This window comes from Rhinolophus hipposideros (genome assembly GCF_964194185.1).
Source record: "Rhinolophus hipposideros genome assembly, chromosome: 9".
Lineage (NCBI taxonomy): Eukaryota > Metazoa > Chordata > Mammalia > Chiroptera > Rhinolophidae > Rhinolophus > Rhinolophus hipposideros.
In genome coordinates this window covers 54012896-54030907 of record NC_138055.1, presented here as the reverse complement: position 1 = coordinate 54030907, position 18012 = coordinate 54012896, and the positions used below count along the sequence as shown (strand labels likewise).

Genomic DNA, 18012 nt, shown 5'->3' with positions numbered 1-18012 from the left:
ATTTAGGTGCAGGGAAAGGAAAAAGCTTCAAAAGTAAGACCAGAAGAACTCAGGCTAATGGAGACAAACAGCCCCTATATTCCCTCCACACAAACCCACTGTACAGAAGAGCATAACAAGGGCCATGATTGGAACTCAGGGATTCACCTTGCCCCCAACACCTATGAATCCTGAATCCCAAGCAAAGAGAATTCCCCAGTGAAATAGATCACTCTATTCCATCGCCTTCATCTCCAAGGATCCAATGGGGCAGCGGAGATGAGGATGAAAGAAGAAACTCAGGCAGAACTGCCCTCCCTCAGAAATTTCCTCACAAGTTCCTTCCTCTGGTCACCTTCTCTTCTGCAGCTCTGCTAGCTGTATGGTGGTCCTTCTCATTTCCAGCGCTACAGGAAGAGCTGGAGTTAGACCACAAAAGGGACTTCTGAGATTAGCATCTTGGTCATAGGAACAACACAGGCTGGGGCAGGGAAGGCTAAGGAACCTGGGCTTTTCGGAATTGGCCCAGTGAGCTGAGCCTGATGAGATCAGGGAACCTGGAGAAGGTGCGACAAGTCATTGGGTATAGGGGCAGGCCTTTTAAAAAGCTGTGCAACTGTCAGAAGCAGTGGCATCAAATTCTTTGGGACCTGTTGGGAAGTTCTTCTGCAAGTCAGACCTCAACTCCTCCTGCTTTAGTTTCAGGCTATTTCTATTTTAGGGCTCTTTTGGGGAGATAAGTTGAATAGTAGGTTAGACTTTAGGATGGAGTTTCAATTTTCTCTCTCCTTCTAGAAGTGTCATCTCTACTTGACTTTCTTTCCAAATTTCTACTCCCCTGTCAATTAGGAATTCAAAGCTCCCTGAGAAAACCTCCAATGTCAATTAGGAATTCTGAGGCCCACACCCATGCAGGCAATCCCCGTCTCCCTTTCCAAGAGGTCTGGCTCTCAGCACTCGGACCCCAACTCTGCAGTTCTCAGTATCTGCCACAAGGTGGCGGCCAATGCATCGATTGGTCCAGAGCTAGACCGGGTGCCTCACCAGAGCCAGGACCCTCACCTCCACCCAGATCTCCACTCATCCCACCCCCTCTTCCCCGGGCAGGAATCAACCCCAAGGGTCTCAGGAAATGGAGAGCTTTCTGAAAGTACTCAGGCTTTGGGGATAAGTGGGCTGGGTGAGAATTGGGGTGGGGAAAGAAAAGGTAAGGTGGAAAAGAAGCCTGAGAGAGAAAACGAGTCTGAAGGGACCCAATGAAACAGGTAGTCAGGTGCAGTATGAAGACCAAGTTGAGAAATCATAGTGGGGCTTCATGCCACTCCCAGGGGCTCCAGGGCAGTAGACTAGAGGGGCCTGTTAAATGGACCAGAGGCAACTATGAGGAGGAACAGGAGCTGGGAGTGAGGCCTATCCCAGAGTAAACACCAGGATACAGACAGAGAAAGGCCCACACTGCCACCTCCCTCCTCAGGATGTCACCCAATTGGACTCCATTATCTCTGCCATTCCCAGAACACAGAAAACAGGGAAGAGTTCAATGAGTTCTCTACCACAGTCCTGACCTACTTGGCACATGGAGAGGGGTCCTGGGAGGAAGGAGGAAACACAGGCCTGCCCACAGAGAGGTGGGAATCCATGCGGGCATCGGGCATCGGAGTGGGGAGGGGTGAACAGGGACAAGTCACATAGGGAAGAAAGAGAAAAGAACAAGGAGAAGCCTGTAGGTACCGTGGCAGTGGTTTAGAAAGGAGAAGTTTAGAGTCCAGGACCAGGATTAATCAATGAAGACTTCCCAGAGGAGGAGAGTATGGGGGTATAACAAAGTGCTGAGAGGCTAGCCTACAGGGAGAGGAGGAGAAAAGATGGTTCAGATTGGGGACAGACTGAGACCAGGAGAGGGGAGGGAGGACTGAATGATGAGATGGCTGCCCAGGTGAACCTAAGAGCCTGCATCGAGAGTCCTGTGGAGGGAGAATGGGAAGAAGAAACAGGTGTCGGTGGGTGAAAGGCCTTGAAGCCTGACTGGAGTCACTATAAGCCTAAGCAAGAGGAAGGTGGAAGCACCCCAGTCTAGCTGAAGCATTCTTCCCTTTCTCCCCACCCCATAAAGCCAAGAGAATAGGCACAGAGTCTAGGGTCCTCCAAATGCGGCACAGGAAAGACTCTTGGACCAGGAGTCGGGGGCGTGGGTTTTCCAGAGGCAGCTACAACATAGCAAAGGACACTGAGCCAGACTGCCCCTTTCTGAGGCCTCTGGCTTCTGTCTGTAAAGCAAGAGGGTTAAAACTGATGGCCTCTGAACTCCCTTCTTTGAAATTGTCCTGTTGATTATTGCTTCCGACCCAAGAATGATCCGGTCCATGTGTGACCCACCAGGCTTTAGCCCCACATTCTTTCAGTGTCCCTATATTCCAGACCATGCCCCTATCCAGAAGAAACTATTTCCATATGGGGCCGGGGAGGGGGGTGCTAGGTTCCAACTGCACAAACTCAACCTGAGCTTATGAGTGCAAGGTACAAGAGGATTCGAAGTTAGACTCTGGAAGAACTTCCCAGCACAAAGGGTCTGAAAACCTCAGCTTGTGTGAAGTTCAATAAGAATGCCTACATGGTCGTACCATAGGCCTCCAAGAGACAAGGACATTGGTTTGGAGCTGTCTGGGTAGTCCTGACTAGGGAGAGAAGTTTTCACTGTGGTTATGGTCTCCCCCAGAGTCAGAAGTTTGCACACCAAGACTTTTGGGGACTCTACCACCCTAAGGCAGAATGGGTTGAGCCTAGAGTAAGGGATCTCAGCCTGGTTAGAAGATTATTCCCAAAACCTGGGGGTGAAGTAGAAGAGAAGAAAGTAGACCTGACCCTCCACTTTTTGGGCACCCTCCCACCCTGGCCCCACCTCTTCATCATCATCCCCAGTGAGAGCAAGGCCTATGAGCACTCCCAATGCAAGTCCTGCGAGAAGATTTAGGACCTAGTCTCCACCCAGCCTCAGACCTAGGACCCTGACACCATACCCCTGTGCCTGGAAGGCCAGAGGCACCCACTACTCAGGCGATGCAATCCCTCCACACCCCGAGCAGATATAGCCTTCCTCTTTTGGCCTCCCAACTCAGCCCCACCACATACCACAGCCTGGAACCTGCTAGAGATTTGGGTACCAAATCAAAGACATCTTCAGCTATGAGTCTTCAGGCTCCCCTGGAACACCGCACATGCACATGCACACATATGCACACATTCACCTGCACACATGCAGATGTACACACATATGCACTCACTCATGTATCACAAAGATTCTCACACATACGCAACACAAAGACATACTCATAAACACGTACATTGACAGACAGGCATTCGCACACAAACTTACCCAAACTCGTACACTCACCAAACACACTTGTATACATACACACATGCGTCACTATTCGTTTCTTCTGACTAAGGATCCAGAGCCCAGTATTCTGGATTCTAGAGGGCGAGAGTGTCCAGAGGGAAACATGGAAACCCACAGGAAATCTCTTTCCAGTTTCCTGGCCCAAATTAGAACGCCTCTGCTACATTCCCCTTCCTGCCACCAGTCTCTAGGACTCTGGCCCACACCATGGTAGTGGAACCTGCAAAGATAATTAATTTCTGAGAACCTATGTGCGGACACCCCTCCCCTGCACCTCCCTTCTGTGCCTGAAGCTGACGCAGACACATAAAAGTGTAAGACCCTCTGCCCAGTGATGCCGTGGAAAGACCAAGAGCTCAGGAGTCAAGGGCCTGAGTTTACATCCTGCCTTTGCTTCTTTAGAAGCTGTGTAAACTTGGGCACCTTACCTAACCTCTCTGAGCCTCAATTTCATCACCTGTACGGTGGGGTTAATAAAATTTACCCAATGATTCTGTGAGGATTAAAAGACACGGAGCACCTCCATCAACAATGTGTCTACCCAAGGAAAGTGATCCCCCTCCCCTTTCCCAGCCCCTGTGGTGAGCGTCGCCCCCACACCCTTCCTGCCCTGCAGTCGCTGAAACCGAAACCCCGTCTTCTTCAGCCTCGGACCCCCAGGTGCGCACACCTCGGGAAACTTGATCTCCTACTTGGCCACCTCCGTCCGACTCCCGCCCCCACCGCGGCCCCCGCCCCTCCTGGTCCATCATGCCTCTCGCCCGCCCGTTTGCAGGTCGCGTTTTCCGTAATAACCTTTAATGCGGCTGGCCACGGCCCAAATGTTCGCGATGGAGCGCTGGGCCCCGCGCATCAGATGGACGATGAAGTGTTAATCATCCCCCAGGGAGCCGTCCCGCGGAAAGTCGTCATTAATTTCTCTGAATTACACCAATTCCGAGACATTCTTTATGGACAGACAGTGCGGGAGACAGTTATATGACAGGACTTGCTGTGCTAAGCAGATGTGGGAGAGATTGCGTCGCCCCATGAATACTAAACAATCGCTCGGAAGAAACCCCACAAGCTTCTGCGCTCAGAGCTGGGCAGCGGCCTAGGCTGCTCCCACCCTGACAGGCGCACCCTCAGGTGCCTGGAGCTGGCGGGGAGGAGGGGCAGGAGGGAGCGGAGATTGCACCCCACCTCGGACCCCTGTTACTTAGGGGGCCTCCTCAGCTCTCTTCCAGAGTCAGGCCTCAGCCTCAGAGTAGGAAGTGGCTCTGGGGGTCTTGCCCTCACCTTCCTGGGACCCTTCAAGGACCCACAAACACCCTTGCTTTCTCTGCCGCACCCTTCCAGGGCCTGACCTACTTCTGAACTACTGTCCATCATCCCCCCTCCCACTCTGGTCCTCCTCACGCTCTCCCTCCAGACAACTCAGCATGCTTACCATCTCTGAGTTTCCATCTGGCATTGCTTCATGCAGTTTCTTCCACCTTCCCACCCTCTTCCATCTCCCACTCCCCCTGCTCCATCTCTCCACCCCCCATCCTGCCCCAGTCCATCGCTCTGACCCCCTCATCCTTCCCACTTCCCCCTCTGCTCCCCTCTGCAGCCTGACCACCGTCTTCTCTTGCCCACAGCCCCAGACAAGCCCACCTCCCAATGGGCTCCACTTTCCCATTACCTCTATCTCTCCAACCTGCTGCCTCCTACTATTTTGCCCCATTTCAAGTCATTCCTCCTCCATCTGATTTCACCCTTCTCCCACTTTGCAGGACCTAGGAGGAAGGGCAGGGTTCAGAGAAGAAGAAGAGGAAGAAGGCTCACCCCTTTCTCTCTCCTCATACTCTCTGCCTGCCCTCCTCTCTCTCTTCCTTTTGGAGAGCTGGAGTCTCTCCACAAGCAAAATGGCGGGTGGGAGGGAGGGTTGCGAGGAAGAGGGTGACCAGGGGAAAACTTGCGAGGCAATTCAGTAACACCTGAGGGAAGCTTCACTTGCCAAACCCTCACCTCGCCCCGGCCCCAGGTCCCAAGGGACGCTTGGCAGCACTGAGACCTCAGGAGGGCTCGGTTTGTTGGTCACCCCAAAGCCACTCCTTAGGAGAGAACAGAGGCAAATGGTGACTGTTCCCCATGTTTGTCCCACCACCTCTACCTCCACACTGGCTGGTGGGAAGACTCCCCTTTAGCTCCTAGCACGGATTTGTGGGAGAGAAAGGAAAGTGCGCAGCCTCTGCGTCTTTTCTCCTCGCAGATAATTTATGTCTGAGAGCCGAGCAGATGGCGGGTAATTTAGCAATTACCGTGTGCAGGAATGGGACTCACACCTCCACACGGAAGCGAAAGATTCTCCGCCACAGTCCCACCTTCTTTTCTGCCCATTTTCTGTATTTTGTCTCCCCTGCGCCCCTGCCACAACTTGCTGAATCCCAACACTCAAGGGGAGAGCCTCTCCTTTGGGTCTCTTTTCATCCTGATCCCTTTCTGTATCTGGCATAGAATTTTTGCTTCAGAAAATGAGAGCAGTCTGCTAGTTGGAATTTCTTCCTCTCCTCTCACCTTAGTCTTTCTTGTTGCTATAAGTGATCATATACTGTCCTGGGAGATTGTGGAGCTCTCTCCCAACCTTCTCCCTTCCTCCAATCTCTTCAGGTTTTCCATGGTATTTCTCCCAAATATCTAGGATCCAGATCCCAGAAGAGACTTCTGGGTTCCAAAATCAACCCAGGAGCTGAGGGGTCTCGGTATCTGCCTGGGTGGCAGAGGGAAGGCAGTGGTTATTAAAGTGAGAATAGTCAAAGAGCACTTTGGAGCTCTGTGCACATAGTGAGTGTGTAGTAAGTGTGAAATAGCTAAGTGAAAAGCTGACCCAGTGAAGTGAGGGAGGGTAGAGTGGACAGGAATGAGGCTGGAAGGGTCTGAAATGCCTCCTCCCTGTGCCACTCCCTTCCTCTCTGGGCCATCTAAAGGATGCTGTAAGATAGGTCTTGAGCCTGCAGACCTCCCTAAGCCGAGGGGAGGGTCCTCCCCTCCATCCACCTCCACCCAGCCCAGCCTGATCCAGGACACCCAACACCAAGAGCCCAGGCCACTGTACACCCCCATACACCCTCTCTTCAGCCAGGGCTCCCAGATCTCTGACCCCTAACCCTGCACACCAGCCTGAACGCCCCCATTCCGGCAGAACCTTAGGTGACCCCTGGGTTCTGAAGAGCTGAGATCTGAGGCTTTGAGACACCCCCACCACCATCTCCCCAAGTTCCTTCTCATTCCTCAACACCAGAGGAGCACAAATTAATTAGCATGTGCAACTAGCCATGGGTTTGATCTCGTTACTCACCACAGGGACCCACTGTTAACACACTAGACCCCTGGGACTTGGGCACACACCGATTACACAGCCAGCAGCTTGACTAATCACAGCTCCTGGTGACACTGTGGCTCACAGAGGAATCCCCAGCTCTCCCTCCCACACATACACACACACACACTCTCACACACACACACACACACACACACACACACGCTTCTTCCTTACAGAACAGGAGGATGGAAGGAAGTAAAGACTGGTTGGGGGAAAGTTAAAATTTGCTGGAAAACAGGAAACCAGCCGTGGAATAGCTGAGGGGAGAATGGGAATGAAAGGTTAGAAAGAAAAGAGAATTTTCCTACTAATCACTTTGGGCTATAAACAACCACTCTGAAATCAGTAACTGCAGCAAGAGAGAGTGCTGGTTAGACTATATGAAGGACTTCCTGAGGCGGTGGTTTGGGCCTGGGAAAGAGCAGCCTTTCTCCCTATAAGAAGAAGGCAAAAGAAGATGGCTACTAAGGTGGAATAGGAAGGGCAAGAGGGGCAGTTCCAGGAACTCAAGTATCTGGTTCTATCCTGTCCCCCAGCTGCAGTTCAAGGGTACAGAGAGGAGGCAGCCTCACTGCAGACACAGATAGACGGCTTCCCCCTACACACGTCCCATTGACTTTGCCATTCTGCTGTCAATCCACAGCTTCTCCGAGATTTAACATATTGACTCTCCGAGCTGCAGAAAATTGAATTTTCTTCATTACGACTGTCTCCCGACAAAAGCAGGTCATAAATTCTCCATCTTTTTCAGGCTTCCTGCCCCCTCATCACCCAACATCTCTCCAGGGGATTCACATATTTGAGCATACAATTCACATGGATGTAAAGATAAGTCATGACCAGCAATCCCATGGACATACCACTCACCACGACCATCCCTCACTGCCCAGGCGTAGATGCAGTGGACACACAGACCAGGCCACTGCTGTCAGGATTGAGCGCGCATGTCTTCCACAACTGGGGTCCAAGTATATGGTACTCATGTGCCCTATAAAATGGATACAGTTGGTCCATACTGAGGGACTTGAAATGTGCCACTCCTCAGCCATGCTCGTGCCCTAACAGCAGTCTCATAGATGTCATTCCCACACAGGACAAGAGTCACATGCAGTATGCACTCCAGGTTCACCTCACCTCGGCCCCTCCCCACAGTAGTCGAGCCCTAGGGATAATACCCACAAGTAGAAAACATGCACAAGTCCACATGCTTTGCACAGACACGGAGGGAGAGGAGGAAACATCTCCTAGGACTTAGTACAGACCTCCTTCACACTATAGCAACTGCTGCTGTGTCGTCCCTACACTGCCCTGAGCCCACACACACACTAAGAAGGTCTTCCTGTGTGGACTAATAGCCTTGCACCTCAGCACTGCTCCCCAAAGCACAGACACCCTTCCACCATCAAGGAGTGTATATTAGCATTGGTTCCCCACGCTGAGTTTGCTCTCTCCATCTGACTGTCCTCCACTTCGGCCCAGGAACAGAATTGGGGGAGGGCAAGACCTCGTAGAAGTTCCTCTTGATACCTGTGCCAGCCTGGCAGCTGAGGCTATAATGGATGGGCAGGAGGCCAGGCTGATAGCCAGCACCATGTGGCTTGTGCCCAGGGCCAGATTGGGGCGGGAAGTAGTGGGCTGGGTGCCCAGGCACTCCACCCTCCAAAATGCCACACAATCTGTGAGTGGAAAGAGACAGAAAGAGGGATTCAGATACATACAGACAAGGACACCCCCTGAGATCAAACTAAGCCAATCTCTGCCCCAGTCCTGGCCTCTCAACAGCCTCTCCCTCCCCCACAACTCTGGCCCCAGCACAAAGGGAAGTCGCCCTGAACTGACATAAGGGAGACCAACCTGTTATTTCTTTTCAAGTATGAACAGCCCAACCTTACACAGCAGGAAGTAGAGCTTTGAGGGTGCAACCAGAAAAGAGGAGGAAGATGATTCCTCACTTAGGAGAGGAGCTGAGACTTGGGGTGGGGTGGGGGGTCTTCATGTATTTTTATGTGTGTTAGCTAAGTATTAGGTTGGTGCAAAAGTAATTGAGGTTTAAAAGGTTAAAAATAATTGCAAAAACCGCAATTACTTTTGCGCCAACCAAATACAAATGTTATACACAATGCAGATGAACATCTATTGTCTTTGCGATTCCAACCCTGCTCCTAATGGCATTTACACACACACACACACACACACAATCTATTTTACATATGATTGGCTTCTCTGTATTTTCCAACACCTGAATTTCTGAACCACCTTTCATCTTCTCCTTTAAGAGCAAGTTTGGAGCTACAGAGAAAATGGCCAAGAAGGCTGAGCTCCACAGTACAAGGAATGGCTTTCTGGAGACTGAGAAGTGCTTCAAACTCTCTATGTCCAAAAGTAGAACAAATTTCCCCAATTCCCAGCCTCACCCCCAAACCTGCTCCTCTGCCAAGTTTCCCATCTCAAGGACAGACCACCATCCACCAACCCAGGAATCTGGGATCAACCATGACTCTTCTTTCTCCCTGGGTTAGGGTTTGGGACAAGTTAGGCAGTTGCACTCATTAAGTGACTTAATTGACAATTTTTTTTAAAGCTAAAAGTTTAACTTTTTGACGGTCACACAACCACAGGCATTAAAATGATTTAAAAAATCAAAATGTCAGGCTTCCTTCTCCTTCACCCCCAACCCCCTGCCCATGACCTCCTAATAGCTCTTGAGTCTATCCACTTTGGCTCCATTCTCTGTAGCAGATGAGAGTCAGTTCTCAGCAAGATGACTAAGCTGTCTTCTTATTGATTTCCTATGGCATTCAACCCTCACCATTCCCATGGCACTGGGGAAGCCCTGGAACCATAGGGGACATGCCCACCCACACAGTTTCCCAGAGAGAAGTATTTTGAAACTGCTATAAAGGGGACAGTGGGCGGAACCAGGAGAAAGATAGCAGAGTCTACAGCTGCAGCTGAGCTGCAGGCTTGGGGCTGGGGAGTGGCTGGGTGTGGGGGGAGTTGTCCTCAGCCCTCAATGTGTCTATTGGTGTTGGCAATGGCCAGATCTGGGGAAACCACCTTTTTACAAAGGCTCATGGGACACCTGCATCACCAAGGCTCTCCATCTTATGTAAGCAACCTTTACCCAATTGTGCAAAAAAAGTTCCCTTTCCTGCCAGTATTGATATTCGTGACACTGTGAAGTATAAAGAAGACATGAAACAATACGGATGTGGGAACAGAGTCCCAAGAGCAGTTTCCAGGCTCTCAGCCTTAAGTGGAAAGGTGCTGGCTCGGTTATTAGATGACCATCAGCTGTAATCAGATGGCCATCCGCTGTGGCTGGTTGGCCATCAGCTGTTACTGGTTAGCCATTAGCCACTAATATAACTGCCATGGCTATATTGGCAAGTGGGTTGGTTTGTTGGCAGGGAAGTGGACAGTGGATTGCATATCATGTGGCTCCTGCTTCCTGTATCTCCAACCCAGCCGCCAGCGAGAATATAGTGGTATGAACCCCATATCCATGGCTCCATTGGTGTTCCTTTTTGGCCTCACCATATCCTGCTGTGGGGACACAGTCCCAGAGAGCAGTTTCTAGGCTCTCAGCCTCACGTGGAAAGGTGCTGGCTCAGCCAAAAAGGAACATCAGCTGTGACTAGTTGGCCATCAGCTGTTACCGGTTAGCCATTAGCCACTGACATAACTGCTGTGGCTATGTTGCTTGGTTGGTTGGTTGGCAGAGAAGCTGATGGCAGATTGCGGACTGTGCGGCTCCTGTTTCCTGTGTCTCCAACCCAGCCGCCAGCGAGAATATAGTGGTATGACTCCCCTATCTATGGCTCCATGGGTGTTCCTTTTTTGCCTCACCATGTCCTGTGTTCTTGTGCGGGGAGCAGGACTAGAGTCCCTGCATGACACCTATACTTTTGTGCGGGGAGCGAGAGCTGAGTCCATTACAACGGACTTGAGCCCAATGATTGCATACTGACCTCACTCAATCTCTTTGCTACCAGATTTGATCAGGTGATGAAATTTGTTGAGAAGACCCAGAACATGTCTAAATATGTCTTGATTGACATACCTGGACAGATTGAAGTATTCACCTGGTCAGCCTCTGGGACAATCATCACTGAGGCCCTGGCATCTTCATTTCCAGCGATTGTCATTTATGTAATGCACACATTGAGAAGTTCCAACCCAGTGACCTTCATGTCCAGTATGCTCTATGCCTGGAGCATCTTGTACAAAATCAAGCTGCCTTTCATTGTGGTCATGAATAAAACTGACATCATTGATCACAGCTTTGCAGTGGACTGGATGTGAGATTTTGAGGCTTTCCAAGATGCTTTGAATCAAGAGACTACATATGTCAGTAATCGGACTCGTTCAATGAGCTTGGTGTTGGATGAGTTTTACAGTTCATTAAGGATGGTGGGTGTGTCTGCTGTTCTGGGTACAGGCTTAGACAAAGTCTTTGCGCAAGTCATTAGTGCTGCAGAAGAATAGGAAAGGAAGCATCATCCTAAATATGAACGTTTGAAGAAATCACTGGACACTGCACAGGGCCAGCAGCAGAAAGAACAACTGGAATGCCTTCCGAAAGATGCGGGCTCTGTAGCTTTGGACTCAGGTACTGCTACAGACAACTTATCTCCTGTGCAGGACCCTTCCGACTTGATCCTGACTCGGGGAACGTTGGACGAAGAGGATGAGGAAGCAGGCAGTGACACTGATGATATTGACCAGAGAGTTACAGAGGAAAGCCACAAAGAGCCACCGTTCCAGAATTTTTTGCAGGAGTCAATAATACAGTACTAGAAGAGAAATAACAAATCATTTCTAGAAGTCCAAAAGTTTGGAATTCTGTGGAGGAGCTATCCTTACCTCTGATTGGCGCTTACTATAAAGGACAATTGTGTTCAGAATAGAAGTTCTCTTACTAGGGAAATCTGGCTTAGCTGAAGCCAGGGACAGAAGATGTTTAGACCTGGCAAGTAAATGCCAATTCCTCTTGGCCTTTCCCTGGGACTTTTGCAAGGAAGGATATTCTACCTGTTCTTAGATGCTGATGATATTCCTTCAGGTGTAAAACTTCAAGCTTTATCATTTGAACTCAAGTACTTTTTGTTGCTGACAGATGGAATAGAGAGAGAACTTATTGTTCACTTCAGATCTTTATTATTAGGCTGGACCTATAGCCTCTATTTCTGTAGCATCTTGCCCTTGACCCACGAGTTACCCTTCTATTAGGAGAAATTATCCTTCTTTTAGCAGAAAGGAACAGGGGAACACGAGCTTGTCCAGAGTGACCTTAGCAACCAATCAGTGTTGGTATAAAATGTGCCTCACACTGGGTAGCTCATCATAGGACACCAGGTTTGTTGAAAAAAGTGGGCAAGATATCATTAGTGAATAAGAATCCTGTTTGTAATGGTGATTTGGATAAAGAGTTTTAAATTTTAACTTTGTTGTAAGCCTGCCTGCCATAATTTCAAATAAGAAAATTATATATAGTGGTAAATAGATTCACTTCTTTTCAAGAGAGGTTTAAAGCCACATGTCCAAACCTGTCTCAGTAAGGTGATGTTTATTAGTTTCCCCTGTACACATACCTAGTAACCAGGTACAGAGCCAGGCCCTGTTAGTATTGTACGTTGAACTTAATGCAAAGTATCCTTGGTGATTTACTCAAAGGCCATGGATTTGGGTCAGGTGTACATTCCACATATAACAGTTATGGTAAGGGTTTATCCTGCCTTCATGTTCTTCACGGTATCTTAAAATGTAGTACATTTCTCTTAAGGAATTTTACCCCTGCCTAATGTGTACTCTAATTCAGTGGTTCTCTGGACCAGAAGCATAAGCATTACCTAGGAAATCGTTAGAAACGGGATTCTGAAGACATGAATCAGAAACTGAGGGTGGGGCCCAGCAATCTGTTTGAATCACTGCTCCTACTCAAACAGCCTGGGACAATTCCAGGCCAGATGAATGTCAGGTATCAATCCTCACATGACCTGCTTTATCAGAGTCCCCTAACCTTGGCCATCTGGTGCCTATTCTCAAATTTGTGTTCTAAAAATAAATAAAAGTATTTTATTTAAAAAAAAAAACTGTTAGAAAGGTGATAGAACTGGCAAGTACATGAAATCAACTACTAAAATTGTGACTACAACACAGCTTTGTGATAATGTAAAATTTTTCAAACTTTTCAATACAATATAAACTATAGGAATAACACTCTCGTTGAGGGGAAAAAAGACTGCTTACATCATCAATCAGCCTGTGGCCTGATGACCTACCAACATTTTAGTTGTCTGGGCTCTAATCTGTTCTTCAGCCAGGAGATCTTTGACTATGAGTGGTTCACAAAGTTGGTGCTCTATGAATTCCAGTGGAATGAATGAGAAACAAATAGAGGTATGACTATGTGGGCAGATTAGAATCATTCTCTCCAGAGGCATCTTTTCTCCCAGGATAGCTCTATTAATGCTACGACATTGACTCAATGCCATGTGGATAGAAAGTGGCACGGGCACACAACCAAACATGATCTCCAGCCCCTTATCAGTGAGATGAAGTCATATAACTTGTTATCACCGATGAAGTATAAACAGAAGCGATGAGTTACTTCCAGGCTGAGGAAGTGAAGAGTGGTTGTGCCTTCTCCACATGCTTGCTCTTCCTCGCTCCTGGTGGGCAACCTGAAGCCACATATTTAAGGCAGCAAATACACAGCATGAACAGATCTGGATTCCTGATTTACCTGACCAAAAATATCCACATTGGACTATGTAATACATAAATCTTTACCTTGTTAAGACACGGATCTGGGGGTTGTCTGTGGCAGCTGTTATACCTACCCTAACTAATACACGAATCAAGGTAACGAGGCCAAAATTGCAAGAAACCAGGCTTGAGGCACTGTAGAATTTGTACTGTGATGGACAGAGGGCAGAGGGGAGCACATGGGAATCAGAAATTCTTTTTTTTTTCTTTTTTTTTTTTTTTTAATTGGGGAATATATTGTAGAACAGTGTGTTTTTCCAGGGCCCATCAGCTCCAAGTCAAGTCATTGTCCTTCAATCTAGTTGTGGAGGGTGCAGCTCAGCTCTAAATCCAGTCGCCATTTTCAATCTTAGTAGTTGCAGGGGGCATAGCCCACCATCCCATGCAGGAATTGAACTGGCAACCTTGTTGTTAAGAGTTCACGCTCTAACCAACTGAGCCATCCAGCCGCCCCACTGGCAGCTCAGCGGCAGCTCTAACTAGGTGGAATACTAACTAGGAGGAAGTTGTCTTCAATCTAGTTGTGGAGGGCACAGGTCACTGGCCCACTTGGGAATCAAACTGGCAACCCTGTTGTTCAGAGCTCTCACTCTAACCAACTGAGCCATCCAGCCACCCCAGGAGTCAGAAATTCTTGATTTGAATCCCATACTTGCTGTGTGACTCTAGTCAAGTTATTTAATATTTCTTAGCCTTGGTTTTTCACTGATAAAAATTACTTAATAATAATATGACTCACTTCACAGTGTTGGTTGTGAGGATTGAGTCCAAGAATGTAAAAGGCCTTTGAACTACAAGTATCATTGGCTATTATTTCAGCAGCTGACACATAATGCTTATTTAAAATCTTTTGAATCAATAAACATGAATGAATTAATGAATGGATGAATATAAATAAATGGGTGGGTGAGTTCTCAGAGCTTTGCAGTGCATCTTGCTTTGCAGTGATAAAAGAAGGACTAAGGTAATCTGAACACTTTGAGATTAGAGTAAGTTTGTGGGTCTATGGCATAAAGCAAGAGCTGCAGGACCTGAGTGTTATTGAGAACTCTAAACCACCCTTCCACCCAGCCCAACGAAATTAGAACCAAAGAACTAAGAGGACAAAAGAAAATGGGACGGGGCCCTAAAGTGTAGTCCAAAAGAATCAGACTTTGCCCTAAAATTATGTTAATGTTTTTCCTCTTCTTCGGAATGAAAGTCTGTGTCCACCCAAATTTCTTATGTTGAAGCTCTAAACCATCAAATCAATGTGATGGTATTTGGAGATGGGGCCTTTGGGAGGTAATGAGGGTTAGATGAGGTCTTGAGGGTAAGGCTCTCATGATAGTGCCCTATAAGAAGAGACCACAGATGTTGTTTTCTCTCACTCTCCTCCATGTGACAGGACACAGAGAGAAGTCAGCTGTCTACAAGCCAGGAAGAGAGTCCTCATCAAGGAACTGAATCAGTCAGCACCTTGATCTTGGACTTCCCAGCCTCCTGAAATGTGAGAAATAAATTCCTGTTGTTTGTGCCACCCAGCCTATGGTATTTTATTAGGGCTCCCAGCAGACTATGACACTTCCCACAGAGTCTGTGACTTGGAAACACTAATAACAGCCTACAATAACTGATACATTAGCAGCTTCTGTATGTTTGTAAAGCACCCAGCAGAGCACCTGGCACATGGCAGGCACTCAGTAAATACTAGCCATTATGATTTTCGGAGAAAGTATCTTACACTGGAAAAGATAGGGGTTTCAGAATAGGATTGCTCTGAGAGATCTTGGATGAGTTACTCTTAGAATTTCAGTTTCTTCATCTGTGAAATATGATAGCACCGTGTGTGGTTATTGTGATGATTTGATAGGTGAAAGAGCCCTCTCATACAGTAGGCACTCAACTAGTGGTAGCTCCTCAAAGCATTCTAAGAGTCCAGGACCAGCTTTCACTCAATGTTTATTATGTATCAGGCACTGGGCTAGATGAAGAAATACCAGAATTAGGACTTGTACAAAAGAGAAAAGAGACTTTAAACTTCAGGAAATAGGATTCATTTTGCAGCAGCTCCTTTCACAGCCTCTAGAGAGCCTTCCAAAGACCATGTCAATCTTACCCCAGCCCCAGTCAGGAGTTAGCCTGTATTCTGAAAACTCCAACAGGCTGAGATCTCTCAACCTCACTCAGAAGTATTTTTGATCCCTATAACTGTCACTCCACATTCTTCACAGTATTATTCCCATTGTTTAAAAAAAAAATCATCAGTGACTAACTTCCCATTCCTGATGGGAATCAAGTCCAAACTTTTTAACCTGATGTATTTGTTAAGAAAACACTAGCTACTATAAAACACAAAGCCCAAAATTTTAGTAGTGTAACAAAGAGAAATTGATTTACTGGTCAAGTGAAATCCAAAACACATGTTCATTATTAGCTGGCAGTTCTCTGCCAAGTAAGCCAGGTTCCTTCCAACCTGTGGCCCCACCATTTGTAACATTTGGCCTTCAAGGTCACTGTGCTTAAGGTCATATGCATCAAGCCAGAAAGGAAAGAGCATGAAGGATCTCCCTTGAGAGGTTTCATGAGCAAAGCCTGGAAGTGGAACAAATCACTTAAAGGGAAACTGAAAAATGTGGTCCAGCTGTGTGTCTAACAAAAAGAAGGAAAGAGATCTGATAAACACATACACATAGCAGGCTCCGCCTCACCTGGCCTTCAAGATTCTCCACACTCCAGCTTTCAAAGTTAATCTTTCAAGGTTGATACCATTTACCTTTCAAACTTGATATCATTACCCGGGTGTGGTTATTAGTCAACTTTGTTGCAGTAACAACCAATCCCAAAATCTCGGTGGCTTGTAGCAGCAAAAGTTTATTTCTGACTTACGTATACATAGGCTGTGGGCAGGCTGCAGCTCTGCTCCATGGGTCTTCTGATTCCAGAACCCAGGTAGAAAGAACAACTCCCCTGTGGATTATGCCCATTCTAGTGGCAGAGAAGAACAAGAAAATGAAAACTCAAATGCTCAAACATGGCATGAATCACATCTACGCACATCCCATTGGCCAAAATATGAAACATGATCAAGTTCAAAGTCAGTGAAATGAGACTTATACTCCTTCTGCAGGAGATACTGCAAGTCACATGGCAATGGGCAGGAAAGTAAATAATTTCAATCAATAAGTCAATCTATTACAACTGCCATCTTCCATCTGAAGTATATGACAGACGTTACTACTTAATCCCAGAACTCTTTCCTCCCAATCCCTCTCAACACAACATTCCAGGCAGTCATTACCAACATTCTGAGTTTGAAAAAATTTAAATTGATGTGCTTTTCTTAAGTGACTTCCTAGATTCCAGTAAACATTACACATTCCCACTTCTGTCTGAATCTTTGCCTTCAGCCTAGAATAAGCTTATCCCTCCTAGATCTTGTCCTGCCAAACAATCCAAATCCAATCCATCCTTCAAATATCTATATTTTATATGCATTCTTCCAACAAAATTTAATGAATACCTAGTAAAATTCCCAACACACACATTTGTTGAATGAATGTTTCACGTCACTTCATGCCTTGCACACGAGTATAAATGCTCAGTGAACATTGGATCCCTGATTAATTAACAGCATTGTTCCTTAGAACAAGGAGAGTTAATAATATCACATACCAGGAGTTTCTGGTGTGACAGTACCGTGTACAGACTACTGACTACTATGGTGTACTGACTACCATACAACATGGGTGTCTAGTAAGGTAAATCACTTAATTATCTGTGCCTCAGTCTTCATCATATGTAAAATGGAGACAATAATAGGGCCTACTATATAAGGCTGTTGTATTAAACAGAAAACTTTTTTTGTTCAGTTTAAACACATCGTTAGAACCCACTAAATGCAAGTTATTATTTTTAGCTCCAGCTGAGACTGAGTTTTCCTCCAAGCCTTTATTCTGGGTGTAAGACAAAAATCAAGAACACTTGAGACTTGGGTCCCTGAACAGGCCTCACTCTTTTGTTTTGTTTTGTTTTTCGTTGGCCTCACTCTTAACCTTGATGACCTTGAGCTCATCAAGCAGCTTATTCCCTAACTCATAAATCCTGACTAATTACACAGACATGTCACCTAATACTTGTGAAGCCCAGTGACTTATTGTTAAGTGCTTGGAGATCTTCAGGTGTAAGGTACCCATGGGCAGGCACCAAACACCTTATTCGGTCATAAAAGCAAAATACTACCCAAAAAACTTGGAAAAGGCAGAGACTCCATAACTTAGTGCAGCAGAGAATTAAAGCAGGCACCCAGGAAGAGCAAATCCATCCTCAGACTGTAATCCCCTAATGTAGAGACAGGGAAAGAGATCATTTAAAATGCCTCAGACTATAGGGAACCGGGGATGTGTGTGGGGGTGTGTGGGCAGGATGCCCAAGGCTTTACTGTAACTTGGGCTGTGGGAGGAGTGTGACTCTTTCACCTCTTCTAAATAAAAATAGGAGCAACAACATGTATTGTTATCCTAATTAAGCCAATTAAAAG

General features: G+C 47.1%; 1 pseudogene across 1 annotated transcript; it reads left to right on the top strand.

Annotated features, from left to right (window-relative positions):
- Positions 1-9756: 9756 nt before the first annotated feature.
- LOC308501890 (GPN-loop GTPase 1-like) lies at positions 9757-11594 on the top strand (annotated as a pseudogene). Its single transcript has 2 exons — positions 9757-9885; positions 10728-11594. The product of its transcript is annotated as a GPN-loop GTPase 1-like (transcript).
- The last annotated feature ends 6418 nt before the right edge of the window (positions 11595-18012 follow it).